Raw genomic sequence first — 19,405 nt, forward strand, 5'->3', positions numbered from 1 at the left:
TTGACAGGAGGGACCAATTTCGATTCCCGCGCAAACCTCGCGAGCACACTCAACTTTGCTCTAGCTTCGAGATTTTTCGAGTAACAGAACTTTCTGGGAACCCATAGCCGGCACAGGGAAGGGATCAGGCACCCTTCTGTTATTCTGATGTGTGAATTTCACACACCGTCGGGCTAAGCCCTTACATCACCTATTAAACTGACCTTTTTGGTTTTGGGTTCATTTTTACGTTGGTGTGTCTAGTTGCCCCTACTTTTGGTGTTTGATATCGTAGCCTCCAACCGCCGCCCATGCCTCTGGCCAAGCGGGAGGAGACAGCGTCGACCTGCTTGGAAGACTGTCTCCTTAATCTTCGTCCCTTCGTTCCTGTGATGAGCACCACGGCGTTCGCTAATTTAGACTTATTTTGCCCTTACGATAAAATTTTACCTCCAAATATTATTGTATGTGTTTATTTTTTCCATTATTCGGAGATTAATCGTTTTTATTTCATTTGCAGTGACTGCAGAGTAGTCCGTGACCCGCAGACCTTGAAATCTAAAGGATATGGCTTCGTGTCATTCGTCAAGAAAGCGGTAAGTTCTTTTACTCTAATTACATTATTGATGGTGTAGCAATAAACACAATCCTCCGTGATTTTCGTTGGTCATTCTTAAAATTTTCCTGGATTCCAGATTTAAAATTCTAGAATACAGAAAGATAAACTCTCTGTATTCTAGAATTATCTCTTTGCTATTGTTCTTCATTCAACGGATGGATTTAATAGACTAATATGATTTAAAAACTTTTATGTCATTTTTGCTCTTTTTTCTTTTGCTTGATATAAGAATTCTTCGTTTATTCTTCTCTTCAAGTCAGTCACTTCCTCCAAACTGGATTGTCTTCTATCTGAAAAGAGTTCCATTGTTCCAAAAGGGTCTCGTAAATGCGATCTACCCTACCAGAGCCTTCCCACTTCGGAATTAGATCAAAACTAGGTGCAATTCGTAATGTTTTCTAAACTATTCTCTCTTTCCCTCGGATATTATAAATACTCATTTAGAGAAAAATTGCTAGCTCTCATTATACAATAAAATTACAATAACAGCTAAATCTCTATTGTTATAATTCCAGATAGGAATTTCTGAACAATAAAATTTATTACAGTCACATAAGTTAAGTTCGTTTGTCCAGAGATTTGTTTAACTTATTTAGCAGTGGATATCATGAAAAGTCTGAAGAGTGTCTCTCAAACAGAATATTTTTCATGAAACCTGACGCGGGGAGCGGTGAGGGAAAAGTATGTAATGGTAGACCGTGGACAGAAGGCTAGGTATGAAAGTTCGGAATTCAGATGATTGGAATCTGAAGTAGCATTAAGGGTAGTGCGTGGTTTTTATATTCCGCTCATGGTTTTTAGACGGTGTTTCCCTCTCCTCCTCCTTGGAAAGGATGAGAGATCCTGCCGTTAATTGGTCGAATGCAAATCCATTCCGCACTGGAATTTGCACTTCACGGAGGGCGTGTGTTCCACCTGAGAGTGATCATACAACACCCGGCTGGGGGTAAGGCCCCTCCCCCCTTGCCCTCACGTGTGGAGTTGTGCTGGTGGTGGGGTTCTTACCCTGGCTGGGTTGGGCGCTTGGGATGCTGGTTCGGTCTCCGGATGGGTGCAGTGTTGGTTAACTTAGAGCGTGAAATGCTGACAGCGGGGGCGCTGGTTTTGCCCGAGACGAGGCGGGAGATGTTGGCGTGGTGCGGTCCTCTCCACTCGCGCCCGCTTCTTCTCGATCTCCTGTGCCCACCTGCCATCTGGGCTCTTTCCCCGTGGTTTCAGTCGATGGGGGGGAGGAGGGACGTGATCAATCGAGCGATCAATATTGCCGGCGTAAAATCCCCGCCTCCTGGAAAAATCCTCTCTCTCTCGCTCCCTCCTAATGGGATGGAGTGTGTGTGTGTGTGGGTGGAGGTGGTGTAGGGGAGGTGGGAAAGGCGGAGGAGTCAGTATTTCGGGGAAGCGAATCACGTGGCGAATGAAAAGGGGACTCAGTCGATGCTTCCGCTCTGTTTGCGCATTAGTTTCAGTCTCGGCCACGCCTTTTAACTCTTTTCTTTGGTGATGAGTGAAAGATTTGCTCAGAGGATTTGCATGGCGGGGAATACGTTGCTCCCCAGTCGGCTGGCTCCACTCCACTCACCATGCACGAAGTAGCCTTGTTTGCGGAAACGTGGTCAGTGGAGGCGAAGAGGAGGTGGTTTCTTTCTTGTTTCTAATTTTTCAAAGAGAGAGAGGAAAAAAAAAGGTTTCCACAAAATATCATCATTACCGGCGATGCTGATGCGCCCAGTTACTCGTATTTTTGAATAATTAAGGAAACCACTTATGAATTACGAAGATGATTTATGCAGCGGGATGATTTTAAATTGCTAATGGAATGAGCAAATGTCAAATATAAAAAAAATTGGGCATTTCGTTTGGCAGTCGAGGTAGACCCCAAGATTTCCATCTTTCCGTCTTGTAATCGGATTGGTGCTGGATTTGTTGGTGCCATCGCGTTCGCATTAACCCTGAAATGTTACCCCCCTGATGGCGATCCTCCTTGGTCGAGGGGGCGGGAGATGGGCGGAGAGAGGCAGCGTCAGTCGTGGGTGGCACGTTGCCTTATCCGTCACTCCCTCTCCGCGCGAAGTCACGCGACCGAATGCGAGGCGTGCGGAGCGAGGGTGACCTCACGGCGGGATCGCTTACCAATCGCGCTTCCCCTCGCCCCGCTACGACACCCCCCGCAGGGAGAGGGGTGTGGGGGTGATGGGGGATGCACGGAGGCTGTGGGAGAGAGAAAGAAAACCCCATTTCGTATCCATTACATTAACGAACAAGCCCATCAATCACCCGAGTTGTTCCCGCCTTCCACTCCACTCTCGCCCGCCCCATCCCCCCCTCCCGGCCCCTCCTTCCCCACCGATCCGGAAGGGGGGATGGGGGTGGGGGAGTGAAAGGCAAAGACGAGAGAGTGAGAAAGCATCATCAAAGTTAATAACGCAAGAGCTTTTGCTTCTGTTGTTTTTTCACTCCCTGATTTTCCGGAAAGATCTTCGCTCGCTAGATACACTTCTCCCCTCCTCTCCTCATCCGCTCTCCCCCCTTCTTCCCCCCACCGTTCCTTTCCCCCCCATCCACCCCACTCATGCACACAAACACGAGCGAGCCACGCCGGGAATACGTAACGAGGAGCGGTAGGGGAAGAGGCAAGCAGTCGCCCCCCTCCCCTCGCCCTGCCCTCCTCACCTCCCACCACCACTCCCTATCGCTTGTTTACCTTTCAACTCTCCAACCACAGCGCGCTGTCAACTCTCCGCGTTCTCATCTATCAAGAAATACCCACTAGCAATTTGTATTTCGCGGTTTTTTCAGAAGGGAATAACCCTGTGAAGTCCCCAACCCTTTTTCTCAGGGTTCCTCGGGAAAATATTTTTTCCGTCCCCGCGCAACACTCACGTGTGTCATTGCTCGCCCCCTTGCTCGGACGGACCCTTTCTATTCCCACCCCACCCCGCCCAAGCGCGTCTTATCGGAGGAGGAAGGAGAGAGGGGGAAGGAGGAGGAGGGAAGGGGGGAAGGAGTCGGCGGAGGCATTTCGAAGGGAAGTCTTGATTACTTTCGAGGAGATGGCAACTGGAGAAATGATAAGGGGGGTGGGGGGAGGGTGTCGCGAAGTGGAGGTCTACAGAGGGCGCTTCCCCCATTCTCTCTCTCTCTCTCTCTCCGGCCCCTCCCCCTAGCCCCACTCAAGGCGAAGGAAGATTGAAGTGAGGAGTTGGCTGGCTGTGTGCCGAGAAGAGGGGCTTGTATTTTGGCCCGGATTATTATGGTGGGTCGAGATCTGGGGGGGGGGGGAGGAGGAAGGGGTGGTTTTAATGTTTTGGTGTCCTTAAGGCTTACTGTTTCGTTTTATGCCGAATAGTGAGAGAAGGAAGCTCTGTGACTGCGAGGGACGAGAAAGAGATAGCCATGCCGAGCTAAGCGTCGCCTCTGTTTTCTCTTTCTCCTTCTCAAGCGCGAAAGAGAAATCTTTATGGCCCACCGAGTTAATTAAAGGTATGGTGTGCGCGCTCCCGCTAAAGATTTTAATGCCATTCCTCCTCTCCCACCCCCCTCTCTCGAAAATAAAAAAAGTAGTAGAGGAGAGTTGGGGATGGGAAAGGTGTGGCGGGGAGAAAAATGTGAGGGGTTTGTTATTCCGCCGTTAAAACTAGAGGGCGAGTTCATAAAAGCGTGCTTGCGTGTGTGTGTGTATGTGTCGGGATTTTATTTTGGGGTGAGTGGAGGTGATCTCTCCCCCTGCGCGGAATTACACTCGCGTATTGACGGCGGAGCTATGAGCGGTGTTTTGATGGCATGTTTCCCCACTCCCTGCCCTGCCTTCCCCGTCTGCTGCTGCCCCTGTCCTGCCCGCGTACAGCCTCTGGAATGGAAAGGGTAGATGTTTATTCGCTCGTTATGCATACTATATAAAGGGATTTGGTCCCGCGTGCTCCGAACCACATCCTTTCGCATTCAAGATGAACGCTTATCAGCGCCAGAATAATATTTCAATTAAGGAAATTAAAACGAGCGTCGTAAACTCCGGCTGATGAATGAGCGAGTGCGATAAAGTTAATTTCACCCCCTGATCGAGGACGGTTTAATGCAGTTTTGCATGTTTATATTTTTCTGATTTTATTTTCTTTCCCACGGTTCGCCGAAGAGAGCGTATTATGACGTTAGAAGATGGAATATGAGGGTTTGGAACGATATACATTGTCTTCGGTCGCAAAATCTTTGGATTTTCGCGTTCGGTGCTTAGAAATGGGTTACGAGTTTCGCATAAGTGCAGGACGCGACAAAAGGGTGACTTACGTTGCTTGCATTCCCGAAAACTTTCATTTAATGACGTTCGGACGCGGGTAACACACCGATCTCTCCTCGACAGCTTCCTGCATATCATATCAGACCCCGCCGTATCCAAAAAAACCTCTCGTAGTAGTAGTTTTATGGGAGGCGACTGACAGGTGAGAATATGTGCGCCATTAGGGATGGACAGGAAAGGATGAAGGTTAGAGAGAAATTATTATTATTAGTCGGCAATAGCGTGCTCTTTGCGAAAGACGCCAAGGGGTCCGCAGCTTAATGTCCCATCCGACGGACGGCGTACTCACTCAAAGTGCTCTACCCGAAACATCTCAAGTAGGGAACGGGTTACCACTGAAAAATATCTGTCGCCGCCGGGATGAGCACCCGGGCCTTCAGGGTGGGAAGCCAGTACGTTAGCCACCGCACAATTGCATTCCCACAAACTTTTTGTATTCGCTGCCGTGGAGCCTCATGATAGCGGTTTCAAGTCATGTTTTCCGATCGGGTTTATTAGATAATTAATCCATTCAATAGTTCCAAATTATAGCACTCCGTTATACGTAAGCGTTCCCTTAATTACTTGGACGGTGAGATGCTCGCGTCGGATTTGTTTGAATTGGCTCGTGTCCGCCTTTTGGAGATGCCGATGGGAGGCGGCTCCGGGAAAGCACCTTAATGCAGTTTCTTGAACCTCTCATCACAGCAACATAATCTCCCTAAGAAAGATACTTCAGTTGAGGTGGAAACGAGAGCTTCGTTAATTAATGCGTCTTCAATTCGTGCCCGAATGTTAATCGTTTATCTCGTTGCCGGAGGCGCGCTTTGCAGGGCGGTGCCCGCGGTGGCGGTGGTGTCGACGTTGAAAGCAGAGAGGGGGGGGCGGCGGCTCTGAGGGCCCGGCGTGGGTGGGAAGGGGCGGGAGGAGGCCGACTATGTGTCAGTGGATGCTGTAGAATGTTGGAGAAAGGATTGGGGGCGGGAGGGGGTGCGTGCGGTGAGGGTTTGCGGAGGCAATTCCCGCGAAGATCCCGAGGGATAGCAGCGGGACGGGGGGGCGTGTTCGCATTAGTGCGGGGTTTGAGGGGGGGGGTGAAGGTTGGGAAGTGCTGGTGGCGGAGAGTGTGTGTGTGATTCAGCGTGGGTGTGTGAGGAGAGATCAAGGTAAATTACTAGCGGCGGCGAAATCTGGGCGGCGGGAGGAAGGAGGCCGTCTTTCCTCGGGCGGGGCGGCGCGTGCGTGCCATTCGGCTCAACTGTGGCATGGATGGATGGTCTTGAGAAGAGTGGGAAGGAGGGCGTGAGGATGGCGAAGGAGGCAGGAATAATGTATTTTCCAGTTGGCGAGACCGGCTCGGGGGAAGAGCGAAGATCTTGGCGGTCGTCATTGCGAGGGGCACGCATCCAACAGAGAGGATCACGCTAAAAATGTTATCATGCATCTGGCACAGAGGGAACGTTTGATCCATTTTGTCGATAAATTGATTTTGGAGTCCTTGGTTTACGATTTGAGTGCCCCCCCCCTAAAAAACCTCTTCGAAATTTATTTATGTTCCTTTTGGTGCGCACGGAAAAAATAAATGGGAATGCGGAAACGCAAGGGCACACTGCGTGCTTCAGTTTGTGACTGTGGTTGAGGTGGATTAATGCATTGCCCTCGTCCGCCGTATCTGCAGGCGGTACAGAGGGTGTGACATCGTGTAAGACTGAGGTGTTAATGAAGAGGATGGTTTTTTCAGCTTTGCTGTAATTCTTTATTGATTTCCACGTCGGGAAATTTGAAAAAACGGTCCGTTGATTGGGATGTGTTCAGGTGGGTACTTGCAATACTGTAAGGTTATCTAGCCTCTTTTCCTGAAAGAGTCCCTAAAACGTAGTTTTCCGCCACGTTTACTCTTAAGTAATTTGTTGGCCTTATTGCTAGCCAGCTGTAAAAAGTTATTTATTCTCTAAAGGATAGAAATAATATTCGCAAATCATGGGTGCATTACGCAGTAAATACTTCAAGGGTGTAGACGGTAACTATTCCCTCCCTTATAACAGATAATGGTAAAATTGTCGCAGACGGCCTAAAAACTGATATCCTAAATAATATCATTCAGTGCGTCTAAACCAAAAATATTGGTGAACAATATTGCGTCCCTTGACCACTTGAAGAATTCACGAGTGACATTATTTTCCAAGGGAGGAGTAGAAAATCGGCTCCGAAATTTAAAAACAAATTAAGCACCAGCGGAAGACATGGCAAATTATTTAAAAAGATTTTTTGCTTTTCGATAGAAGGTTCAGTACCTCGCCACTGGAAGCTACCTCACGTAAATACCTTGTAAAGGTGTCGATAATGGGGACCCTGGTAATTCGAGACCGATATCTATAACTAAAAGTCTCTGCAAAATCTTAAAACATACCATAGATTGCTGGACAAGGTTGTATTATGGTTGTGTATTGTTGTCTCTCGACAGTCAACGGCCACAGCGAGCACGGGTTTACAAAAACGATTTTACGTAACAAAAATGAGTTTTTATTTATGATATCTTGGAATCGGGGGAATGGAATACCCAAGTAGATACCGTATTTTTAGATAACAAGGAAGCCTTCGCAAGGTTTCTTAGCACATAGATGCACAAACTAAAGTTTTCTAGTTTTAAAAAGAAAATGACTCTTTATCTAACCTAAAACGGAAAGTAGTTTTCGATGGGCTGAGTTCATTAAATGCAGACATAAGTTCTGTTTTGATACAACTACCAAATAAAGAAATATCTTGTCTCTCCTAACAAAACACGACGCAACGTCCTACTCTACGACAAGCCTCTCTTCATCTGTGTGTACTTCCTTTCGTCCAACATCCCTATCTAATTCCTAGCCCTATCTCATTTGCCTAATTCTCCCTTCTATCACAGTCTTCAACATCCCACTGCCGTTCAAAATTTCCAATAAATCCCCCACGCCTCCTTTGGATTTCTCCCAAGAATCCCCTCTCCTCCCCCACCATGCCTAGCACTTGCTTCCGCATTTGTTTTCCTTTTAAACCTTCTCCATCTTTCTCCAAACCCACATTTCAAAAGCCTACAATCTACGTTTACCCTCCTGCTTCAATGATCATGTTTCCGCCCCGTATAAAACTATGTTCCATATCAAAGTTTTGACGAGCGTTTTCTAAATATCCTTTCTTAATGTACCTGTCATCAATTCCCTCCTCTTGTTGAAAGGGCTTTGCCTAGTGCAAGTTTTGTCTCTATGCCCATACTACGTTGACTATTTTGATCCCAAACACTTCCGAAGTACGCAAACTGCTCCACCTGCCCTAGTTTTTACCCCCCTATTTTAACGTTGAACAGTTTAAATTAATCTTTCTATTTCTGGAAAACCTCCTTACCTTTTTTTCATTTATATTGATTCTCATCCCATATCTATCGCACTAGATTTCTTATTTACTCAGCAATGCTTGCAACCCCTAGGCTGATTGACATCAACTATAGCTTGGCCATCAGAATGTTGCCGTAACACTCCCCCCGCCGCGCCATGTGCTTCTCCAGAATCTTTCCGGGTATTCTGTTGATGTAGATTGTGTTTGGGGGAACCCATTGACAAAACGCATTTCGTCACGCCATGCTTCAAGCGTTAAAAATAGGTAATCGTATAGTGTGTATGAAGGTGGATAGAAAACAGCAAATTTCGATCCATGACTTTGGGAAGCATACACCTGGATCGAGTTTACTCTCAATAGATACACATGCAATTGGTCTTCGTGAGAAGTTCAGTTTATTTTCAGCGGAAATAATGCTCCCTTGTCGTCGTCATGGGGGAGCCATTCGATTGGTGTGCGGCGCGCAGTTTCCCTTCTCGAATCTCTCTTTGCTTAACCATCCGAGCATAAAATTGTCAGGATGGTGTCCCTCACTCCCGCCTCTCTTCAATCTTTGCTTGATGGGAAAATTTCTCATTGGCGTGGGCGGAGGGGAGAATCTGGGCATGGGTAATCTGGGTGTGTGTGTGTGGGTGAGTGTTTTCCTTGGGGTTTGGGGGGGGGTGAATTTCGGTGTGGGGGTGGGTGGGTGCGCAGGAGAAGTTGGCTATTACGCTTGTCGCTCGCCTCGTCTAGCAGTAGTTCCAACCTTCACCGCTAACCCCCTGGTGTCTCTGATCGCTACCGGAGAAGTCCAGATCTAATCTGACAACATCTAAATCCTACGTTGTCAGAATTTTTTTGCAGATTGGACTTCTCCGGGAGAACTCCCTCTTCCGCCTATCTTCATTCGTTTGAAATGTTTCCGATAATATCCCTTTTAGACTCGGGCTTTCCTTCGTGTCCTGTTTTCCGGGAATGCACGCCTACGGTAGCGCCAATTTAACCCTCTGCGAGAGAAACCCGCGGATACGCTGCTGCAAATACTGCGAATGGTAGTGGGGGCGAGGGAGGGGAAGGGAAGGAGGGGTGTCGTGCGTGGTAATTGATGGGGTGCCTGCTTGCCATTGTGTTCCATTTTGATCTTGGTTTAGCTAAGAGTTTTAGAACTTGAACTTATTTGCTCTTACTCATATTCCACCTTGTTTGTTTCCTATATGAAAGATAGCCTTGCGCGTGTTTTTCTAAAACAAGCCCCCTTTTTCCAGTGTTTCCCACTCTTCTTGTTGGGTCCGTACGTATTTTTTCCAAAATAGCTTTTTCCGCGACTCACTACAGTGCATCATTGCCTTGCCCTGTTTCCTATGATCTGTTTGCTATTTTGGACGTAGTAACCTATTTTATACTCTGCTTATTTAATTGTCTTTTGGTTGGTTCCGCTTCGTCCGCATGTACACCTTAAATATCGTCGGCTTTCAAATGCTGCTTTCGAGCAGGAATGTAGTTTCGAACGTCCCCAACGTCGAATCTGAATCGATTCCGGCAGTTTTTGTTGTGGTCGATATACGTACTAGATAGCGTACATGTCAATTTTTAATTTTTCATGCGTACTCCACAGAAATACAATTGGCTCCTGGCAAGTTAAAGTTCACGGTACTCGTGGTCTCAGAGGTGTGAAACTTTTCACTTTTCCTTGCGTGGCGAAGTTCTCCCCGAACGTGAGTGCCTTCGGCTCGAGTGACGGTTACAGCTTCGCCTTTTGAATCCGCGGGAATGGCAGCGCGGAAGAGGCCAGGCTGCCTTCCTCTTTCCACCGTTCGGTGACTGAGAATTTCACGGCAAATTTATCGATAAACCCCTGACGTCGGTCTCATTTGTTTATGAGTCTCCATCGTGTGTAAGAAAAATGTGTGCGCCCTCCACATTATTAAATTTCATTCAGTTATATTGATTTTACTTAAGTTTGAACCAAATCTCACGCCGGAAGTGCCAACTGATCGCTTCAACCTTTCAGTCTCATCCCATAATGGTGATATGATATATTTTTTAGATGTAAATGTTATCTTTATCTCATCTGTGATTTCGTTTCTTTCGGCCCCGCCTTTCAAAAGCCGAGAAGTGCTGTGGCATGCCACTCGCTCTGACTTCACTTTCATTTCCTTCTCCTTCCTCATTAACTCGCGCCCACATTAACTGATTTCCGCACTCCATTTTAATTTGGCTCCCACTTTAGCTAATTAACCGCGCCACATATTTTCCCCAACTGCCTCCTCGCCCATGCTCGGTAGGTCTCTTCTCTTTGACTCATCGGTCGACGGCGAGAGACTTCACAGGCGCCCTTTTCCCCTTTGTTTTGGGTTCTCTTCTCATAGTGTTCACGTGAGGGTGATGTTAAACTTATTCGAGTTTATCTTATGGATAATACAGTAGTCCAACAATCTAGCTCCTGTGTGATTCACGCGATCTAATTCGGCAATCAATCCGGCTTCATGAGGATCCCATATGCTAGCTGTATGTTCTGAATGAGGCCTAACCAGCGAAAGATAAGATTTCTCTTTAAACTTTTTCATCGCATTCACCCAGTACTCTTTTAATAAATTATAATTATTTGTTAGCTTGTCCACATATTCTCCGTATATGTTTCACCCAGGAGAGATCGTGAGTGAGGGTAACGCCTAGGTATTTAATCGTGTCTGCACTTTCCATTTCGGTGCTCCCGATGCAGTAAGCATTCTGGAGGGAATTGCTCTTTTTCCAAAAATTCATCGCCATGCACTTTTTTAAGTTAAATTATACTTGCCAAGTGTCGCACCAGCATTATATTGCATTTAAGTCATCTGATAAAGCTGCTGTGTCCTCAGGATTACGTGTAGTAGGTACCTTAAGTCGTAAGCGTGAGTTCTTTACCTCGCACTGCATTTTTCGTCTCGACACGTCCTGGTGCTCCACGCTCTTCTGCGACCTCACGTCACCTCGATTCCCGGGAACCCTCGGAAGAAAACAAGGACCCAGGTAGAATGACGGTTTACGCCGCCGACTCTAAAAGCGAGCGGATGATGCTCCTTACTTAATTTTCCGCCGTGTCGGGCTGCAGGATTGCAGTTTGCTCTTTATTATTTCGCTCGGTTGGGTGGATGGGGGGAGGGATTGGCTCCCCGGCGTGAATAATGCTTGCAAATTGGTTCATTTGGGCTGGGCGCGCAAACTTCCTTCCTCCTGCATTCCGCATCCCAATAGCTTTGCACTCTGCCTCCTCGACGATCCACGGTTGCCATTAATTCGGGGAGGCGTGTGTGGGTGGGTGGGAGGCGGCAACGGAGGTCTGATGTCTCTTTGCCTTCGAGGCCCCCACGCGAGGCCTACCCGCCCGTACCCAACCCCCTCCCTCCATTTCCCAATGTTTACTCCGCCCCCCTCGAGGAAGCAGAAATGGGAGATTGCGCGACGTTCGGCACCCTCCCCTTCCCGCTCTCTCTGGGCTCCCCTTTCCCGGCCATATAATGCCATCATCCAGTAATCTCATTCTTCCAGCAACCCTCTCTCGCGATAAAAAGATTCCCTCTCTTCTCCCCTTGGCTTCTCACCCCACGTACATCTTCTCCCACCCCCCGACCTTTCCCTTTCGCCTTCTTCCGCCACTTCACCCCGCATTCCATCCACCATACACCTCACGTGCACACTGCCTTGGACTATTATCAATCCTCGGGTTTATTACGGCTACGCGAGTACTTCTCTGGCTCCTTCGCATCGCACACTAACATCTCTCGTGAAAATTTCACCAACCACTCTATACATACATTTGAACTTTTGACGCGAGGCACTTCGGCAGGCATGGAATTAAGCAATATTTAAACAGTCTCGCGATGTGGGTCAATTATTTAGCCTTCATGTACACAGTGGTGCGAGCCCGTTGGGACGAGAATGTTGACACTAGCAGCAACTTGCCTGTGCACACAGTCGAGCAAGTAAATACCAACCAGTGATTCCTCGATGTATTTTTTCCGTCGACACTGGTGCAGGAGTATACATATGTTGTTTCGCACGTGTAAAATTTAGCCTGGGATCAAGAGGAGTCGCGGGCCTTTTGACTCGGAAACTCGAAGAGGGGAGTCGAGGGGATGCGATTCGGTTTGACGTTTTGGACTTCAGCCGGACGTGAAATCCGCGGACCCGCCGAGTGGAAGACGCGTTCAGTGGGCAAATCGGAATTTGTATAGTTTGTTGTCTTTTGAGGCTCTAACTTTGGGGACAAGTCCCGGGATTTATATTTATACTCTGTACTATTTTCCCATCATCTCCGTTCGTGGCCACCGCATATGTGATGACGTCTCCTCCCTACTGCGTTTTACAGATAAAAATTAAAAGTCCACTTTATATTTGGGGGTGAAGCTGTGTGGAGGCCACCTCCATCGCGTTGCTCCCTGAAAGAAAACAGTATGGCAATAGTAATTGCAGTGAACTGACCACCCTTGACTCGCACTCCAAGTAATACGTAAGAGCCGTTAGTATTCTCCCATGCCCAGGAAAATTAAATTGTCTCTTATGGATGTCTCTGTGACCGATTTCCATTCTGTCTTCACAGCCTAATATTTCAATTTCACAGCATGTGTACCTGTCGTGGCCTTTTAAGCTGTCCATTGTTTTGCGATCAATAGGAGTTACAGCATCCTGCTGCTAAAATAATTCCTTTCTTTTTAATAAAAGCTTCCCTCCGCCAACTTCTGGTGCTGTTTTATATCTCGCCAGTTATTTCCTTTCCCCGTAATAAACGCTTCAACACTACATTTTCAACGGCATTTATTTTCAATGCAACAATTTCAGAGTGTAAAAATCATTCGCCTTGACATCCCAGTCAAGGCGAATGTATTTTACACTCTGAAATTGTTGCATTGAAATGCACATTAGCGGATGACTCCGTTAAAAGTTACTGTTGCGGCATCTCCCGCAGTTTCTTTGGCATTTATTTTATTTCTTTCTCTAAAAGGGGTCTCACCATCATCATCCATCGTGTTTTCATTCATTTATCGTCAGATCGCCAGAAACGCCTCTCATTATTTGTATCTGTATGTATGTACGTTGCAGCCCCATCATATTTACTCCGTAGTGATAGTGATGGTGAGGGAATGAACATTTTCGAGAAATGAACATGAAGCGTGCCAGAGATTGGTATCCGTCGCCGATAATGGATATGCGTGTAATGACTCCCAGATCACTTGACCCATGCCAATGGCCTATGCTTACCCAGCAGCGAAGGTAATTTGGGATTTCTTAATGATTCATTCCAACGCACGATCCGTGATAAACAATCGCTTCTTGCAGACAACAATCCTTTACAACTCAAATTCATGCTCTACAATGAGGCGCATGCGCCACTCGCAGTCAGCCTTGCAACATTCGCTAGAATTTTTTGGCGTACCGATGTTTGATGTACTGAGATTCTCTGTTGGTGTCATCCCCAATCGGGCGTTAACTTTTGGGTATTTTCATTTTCGTGTAATGGATAAGCGACTGATTTCAGAATAAACGTTTTTACTAAATTTATTTTGCACCAATCCCCAAATCACAGAATGAATTTGAGAATCGATCCCGAGGAGTGGTGTTGTCCCGTGCTTCCGGCCGTATATGAAACCGAAGACGCTAATGTATGTATGTGATGTGCAGTACGTACATTTCATACGTTAGTTAGCGAGGGAAAAACTTGGCGAGTGGCTTCCGTAGCGCTGCCGTCACTACCAGGCCTTGAGTATAAATGGCCGCCCACTTCCTCTCACTCCGCACCCCTAAGTGGTTTGGGAGGGGGAGGGGGGGAATGACGGAGATTTTGGGTGGAGTTTCTCTGCGTTCTCCAGTCAATGGCTGTGGAAGAGATGGTGGGCGATGATGGAAGGTCGTTGCCGGGGTGGGCTGAAGGATGGCCATCAAGGCCGGAAGGATTCTCCCCCGCCTGCCTTCAGTGTCGTCAGGGGTGCGCCTGCGCTGTGGCCGGCGTCTTTTGGCACGAGGGTGAAGATCTGATGGGCGTAGAAGAGGAGGGAAGTGCGCGGAGCTGATGCTCATGAGAGATTGCGGAGAGATTTTTTGCGCTTTGATTAGTTCCGAGGTGGTGAGGGGTGGATTGGGGGAATGAATGTGTTCTAGGGATCAGGGTGTGACCCTTAAAGGTGCCTCCCCGTTAGTGGGTGGCAGAGGTAAGTTAGGCGAGCGGGGCTGGGGTGGCGGATGTGTAATTTACATAAGGACTCCCGCGCGCTAAATGAAAAGGGTGTTTTGTGATGTTTGCCGGGTCATTAGCGAACGTCCCTCCACCTTTCCTCTCGTCCCTTACACCCATTCGAACCATCCCCCACTCCTCTCTGCCTTGCGCGTGGCATTTTGACGTGGCTAATAACCCTTTGTGATGGCCCATAAAAAATTATTACATAAACTGGGATTTATGTCAGCCTACCCGTCTGCGCGGGTAAATTTTATGTCCTTTCCAGTTCGAATTTGAAATTTATATGCTTGTGTGTGTTTGGTGGTATTACAGGTTAAGTGCATTTCGAATATGCCCGAGCGAGTGTAGGATTCTGTGTGCGCACGTGTGTGTCTGTGTGTCGTTGTTTTAGGATCACGGAAATGCATCACGCATTGAGTGGTAATGGCTGTTTCGAGGCGGCTGAGGCCATATTCTCGACATACACGTGCCACCTCTCTTCATGGTGGATTTAATGTCTTTTCGGCGAAGAATTATTTGTGTGACTGTCAAAGAATCACTGGCGTGTAAAAGCCAGCAACAGCATTTCTCTCTCTCTCTCTCACCTGGGCAGGGCGATCTTCCCTGTGTTTGCAAGTGAAAAATTATCAATGTCCTCGAATTGATTGGGGATTTGGTTGAAATATACCGTCATAAATACATGTATTTAAAATTTCGAATGAAATCCGAGCCAAGTCCCCATAATTTGCGGAATTGCAGCTCGGATTCCTATTATGTCCCTTCTATAGTCTTACTTATATGCGAAGTGCAATTCGTAAAAAAAACAAGATGCGGTTTATTGACGAAATTATGTTACTTGATGTCAAACCGCGAATTGCCAATTTCATGTTCTGTCGTGCGCGACGGGGTAATTGTGTGCGCAATATTAAAAACAAAAGTTTTAATTTTCGTAAAATGAAGTTTATCCCACAACCATTAAAATCTCCTTAAAGGCCCTCCAAAAAATTCGAAATTGTGGTTTTTTTATGGCCCCCTTGTAAATGGATCTTCGGGAAACGGGGGAGTTGATAGAGTGGGCATTGAACGAATTAAAAGGAACAGATTGGGCGCCGGTAGCGGAAGGAATGGGGGAGTGGTGGGGTCGTTTTCTCGCCGTGTTGGTTTAACTGGGGAGGCGGGGTGTGGGAGAAGAAGCGCAAGATAATGGGATAAAAAAGATGACGGGGAAAGGCCGTGTTAAGGGACATCGTCAACTTTTAGATCACCTCTGTTGCGTCACTTGAGTGGGCTTAATGAAATGGTTCGGAGGGGGTTGGATGGGGCGGGGAAGGGTATAGGAGAATGGATGAATTGCTCCTCGGTGGTGGTTATAATGGGGAAGTTAGGAATCGAGGGGGTGAGGGGTGCTGAGGGAATATTGGTAAGCTCCTTGGAAATCATAATGGCTCGCCATGTTTTTCGGCCCTCCTCCTTTTCGTCGGGTGTGGTTGGTGGAAAATGAGGTGGCTTGGATAATATGCGTGTAATAATCTGTCGTATTCTACCTGCCGTTCGGTACTGCGCTTTGAATTGATGATTCAAGGAGTGATGCGTACTGAAGCGATGAATACTAACGTCGCTGCCTTGGCCTTGCTTCGCCGCCGCGCTTAAAAAATGATACCTCTTCTTCCGCCCAGATCTTGTTTCCGGTATTCTTGATGATGGTGGCGCTGAATTCTTCGAATCCACGTCGTCTGCCCACGCCGCTCGTCCTCTCTCCGAGTCGATGAACCCTACATTTTTTTAATTAATATGCCGCAATTGTTTTTCCAACGTACTTATGCATAGATGAGGCAGCCCACTCCAGGCGCCTAACACGTTTGATGATAGCTAAACAATCATATTTTATGCATATCGAAGTATATACAGGGGAGATGAGTTTGTACATTTCACTCCTTTCAAAGCAGTTGGAGATCGGAAATGGTTGGCTCTAAATGCCCAGGCAATTTTATTTCTCAAGGGTTACATTTCGTTTAACTACGCCGTATTAAGGGGACTTCGTAGCCTAAAAAATCCAGTAGTTTTTTTTCTAATTTTTAATTGTTTTCATATCAGTAGGAACTTGTAATTGTAGAATTTTGTCTTTTCGTCCCTAGATTATGTAAATGATAGGCGTCTACTCATGATACTGACTCGTGCCGAATCCATTTATTTAAAAATCATTTGCCCCTGGTATCTCATCCCTCTTATTTTGGATTAACATATTGATTTTCGATGTAATCGTGTTATATACCTCTTCTTCAAAACTTTATTCGCATGAGACAGAGCCTCTTTTGAGACTCAAGACCAGCCAGTTTGCGGAGCATGGCACGATGTTCGTCAATATGGAAAAAAATATTAATCCGAAAACCTAATATGAGTCCGGAGTTTCTACAAGTGTGTATTTTTTGCGTTTTGTTAGTGGCCACCACCCTTACCCTTAGAACACTCACGACATACTCGAGAAGTTAAAAGATCATTTTTTTCCACCAAAGAAGTATGTTTTTCCTATATAAAAAAACATTTGCATGTTCCCCCCACTTAGAACGTGGCTTGGTCGCATCAGGCGTTTTGCAAGGAGCCTCCCTCCCGTTAGAATGATGAATATTTCTCAATTCCCTAGTTGCACCCCCACCCCCCCCCCCCATCTACCTTAGAACACCCCCACCCCCTTTGTCATGGGTGAGCCCGGGAAAACGGCCGAAATCGGAGACGAGGGGCGGCAGAGGGGGATGGGGAGGGTGCTAGTGACAGATTGAGAGAATGGGAGGGGGACATATATCCTTGACCCCTCCCACACCCTCTTTTACTTTACTCCTCCGCCCCCGTCCCGTCTCTCTTTCACCTTCGTGCTCCCCTCCATCTCCACCGCCACTCGCGCACACACAGACACACGCCAGAGATGGCGTTATTTTCGTTTGAGGGAGGGAGGCTGGGGCGCGACGCAGGGGCGGGAGGGCGCTCCGCTGCTCACTTTCCACGTTTGCTTTGGCTTCCCTCCACCCGCCTTCGTCCCTCCCAACCCCCCAACTCCCCACCCCCCTTCCCCTCTATTTAAATTAATCCATATCGTCCCAGACGCCTCCGGGGTAACCCCCCCCCGCCGCACGCCTTCCTCGCCCCCACGCCCCCCCCTCACCACCCCGCCCCCTCACCCCCACGCCAACCCTTTAGTGTTTCTGCACCAAGTTCGATCCGGCATCAGTAGGTGAGCCTCTTTCCCCCAATCCCCTCCTTTCCTCCAACCTCCTCCCCTTCTTCCTTTGATCCTCGTGGGTTGCGCACGAGGACTGTGGGAGAGAGAGCAGCAGAGAGGGAGCCATTTCCCCCGGGAGGGAGTTAGGTCGCGCTACCTTTTTCGGAGAGAGTTAGAGAAACCTCCGTAACTACGCGATAAATATTTACATATTATTGTATTGGTGTATATGTATTATATCCATTTGTGTTGGTATGTATGCATGGTGCTGGGATACATACATACATATATATATATATATATATATATATATATATATATATATATATAGTATATATATATATATATATATATAGTATATATATATATATATATATATATATATATATATATATATATATATATATAATGTACACAAATATATGTGTGTGTGTGTTTATGTTTTTGTATACATACATACAAACACCTCCTGCATGTTTTTTGAAAACGCTCTCTCTTCTGCGACTTCACGAATATACGTATGTACAAACTCTGGTTCAAAGTTAACTAACACTATGGAAGGTCGCTCAAGAATACGTTTGGGATTTCGACGGGCGGGCCGTCATCTTCTTTAAGAAAATAATTTATATTTATATATATACACACACACACACACACACATATATATATATATATATATATATATATATATATATATATATATATAAAATGTTTATTTATGTATGTAGTTTGATTTGAGCGAAGCGGAATGATTTATTATTTTCAGCTTGCATCATTTTTCCCCCAAGAAGCGATATCATGTCGCTTATATTTCACCCCCTTTATCGTAGTATATATTGATTGAGGACCGTTTGTTTATTCGATTACATTCTGTACTTCTACGATGCGTCGAACCGATCGATAATTCTTTTTTATGCCGTGCCAATGCTCCCCAGTGGATTACACGCTAAGCCTATTTTGTCGAATCGAGTGACTAATCTGTAAATCTTCATATTTAAAGCATTTGAATTAAAAGTCCCCTTAGATTCTATAATAGCGATTCTGTTATTGTTGGAAATCTTCATGATTGGTGATATTTATTTTATTTCTCTTCGTCCCTTTGAGTTCATTGTCCGTAAAATGTAATTAAACTTCTTTCTATTCTGTTTTCATGGCGCTTTTAAAAAAAATGCTATTTGAACCACTCTTTTCGGAAAAGCTGATGTTTTCAATGAAGTTAGGGAAAAAATAGTACAGTTTTTTTCATTCCTACAATTTGGTAATTCGAAGTTATCGTTTTCTATTTATAATCGTTCGCGAAATTTTTTTCGCCCGATGAGGCTGCCCAATTTGTTGAGATGCTTTTGATATAATAATGTTGCAAAAGTGAGTTTGTTATCGTCAGGTGCTTTTGTTCTAAATCCAGTGCCGAGGTAAATGCACTCTGCTAAGTTGTTCCACGTCTGTTAGCTCTGACATCATAATAATCCATTATTCAATTGTTGTTTCACGGAGTAACCACGCTTATCGTTGCTGGGTGCGACTTCAAAATGAATGCCTTTTTCATTTTCAAATTATTGCTCCTTAGAAGTTTATTGGGAAAACGATCTTATCTATCGTAACAGTTGAGTAATCTGAATACAAAACTGTTACGGTCTCTAGTTGAATATTTCATTAGCTCCCGTCATTGTATGGGATTGGCTCTGTGACCTGTGTATGGTATTCCTCCGACGTAGCCCCAGGTGAAAATCCCAATGACGCTGGAGTTTATAGTGGAATATAGACTCCTATCGATCTAATCCC

At 46.3% G+C, this 19,405-nt stretch overlaps 1 protein-coding gene across 1 annotated transcript in view; it reads left to right on the forward strand.

Annotated features, from left to right (window-relative positions):
- Positions 1–505: 505 nt before the first annotated feature.
- Positions 506–19,405, forward strand: part of LOC139693537 (nucleolysin TIAR-like) — a 99,463-nt gene continuing 80,563 nt past the window's right edge. Inside the window, exon 1 of the mRNA XM_071591734.1 lies at positions 506–575. The gene's annotated coding sequence lies outside the window, so the exon portion shown is untranslated. The remainder of the gene's footprint in view (positions 576–19,405) is intronic.

The sequence above is a fragment of the Hetaerina americana genome, unplaced genomic scaffold (genome assembly GCF_022747635.1).
Source record: "Hetaerina americana unplaced genomic scaffold, ioHetAmer1.1.p SCAF_5, whole genome shotgun sequence".
NCBI classification, from domain to species: Eukaryota; Metazoa; Arthropoda; class Insecta; order Odonata; family Calopterygidae; genus Hetaerina; species Hetaerina americana.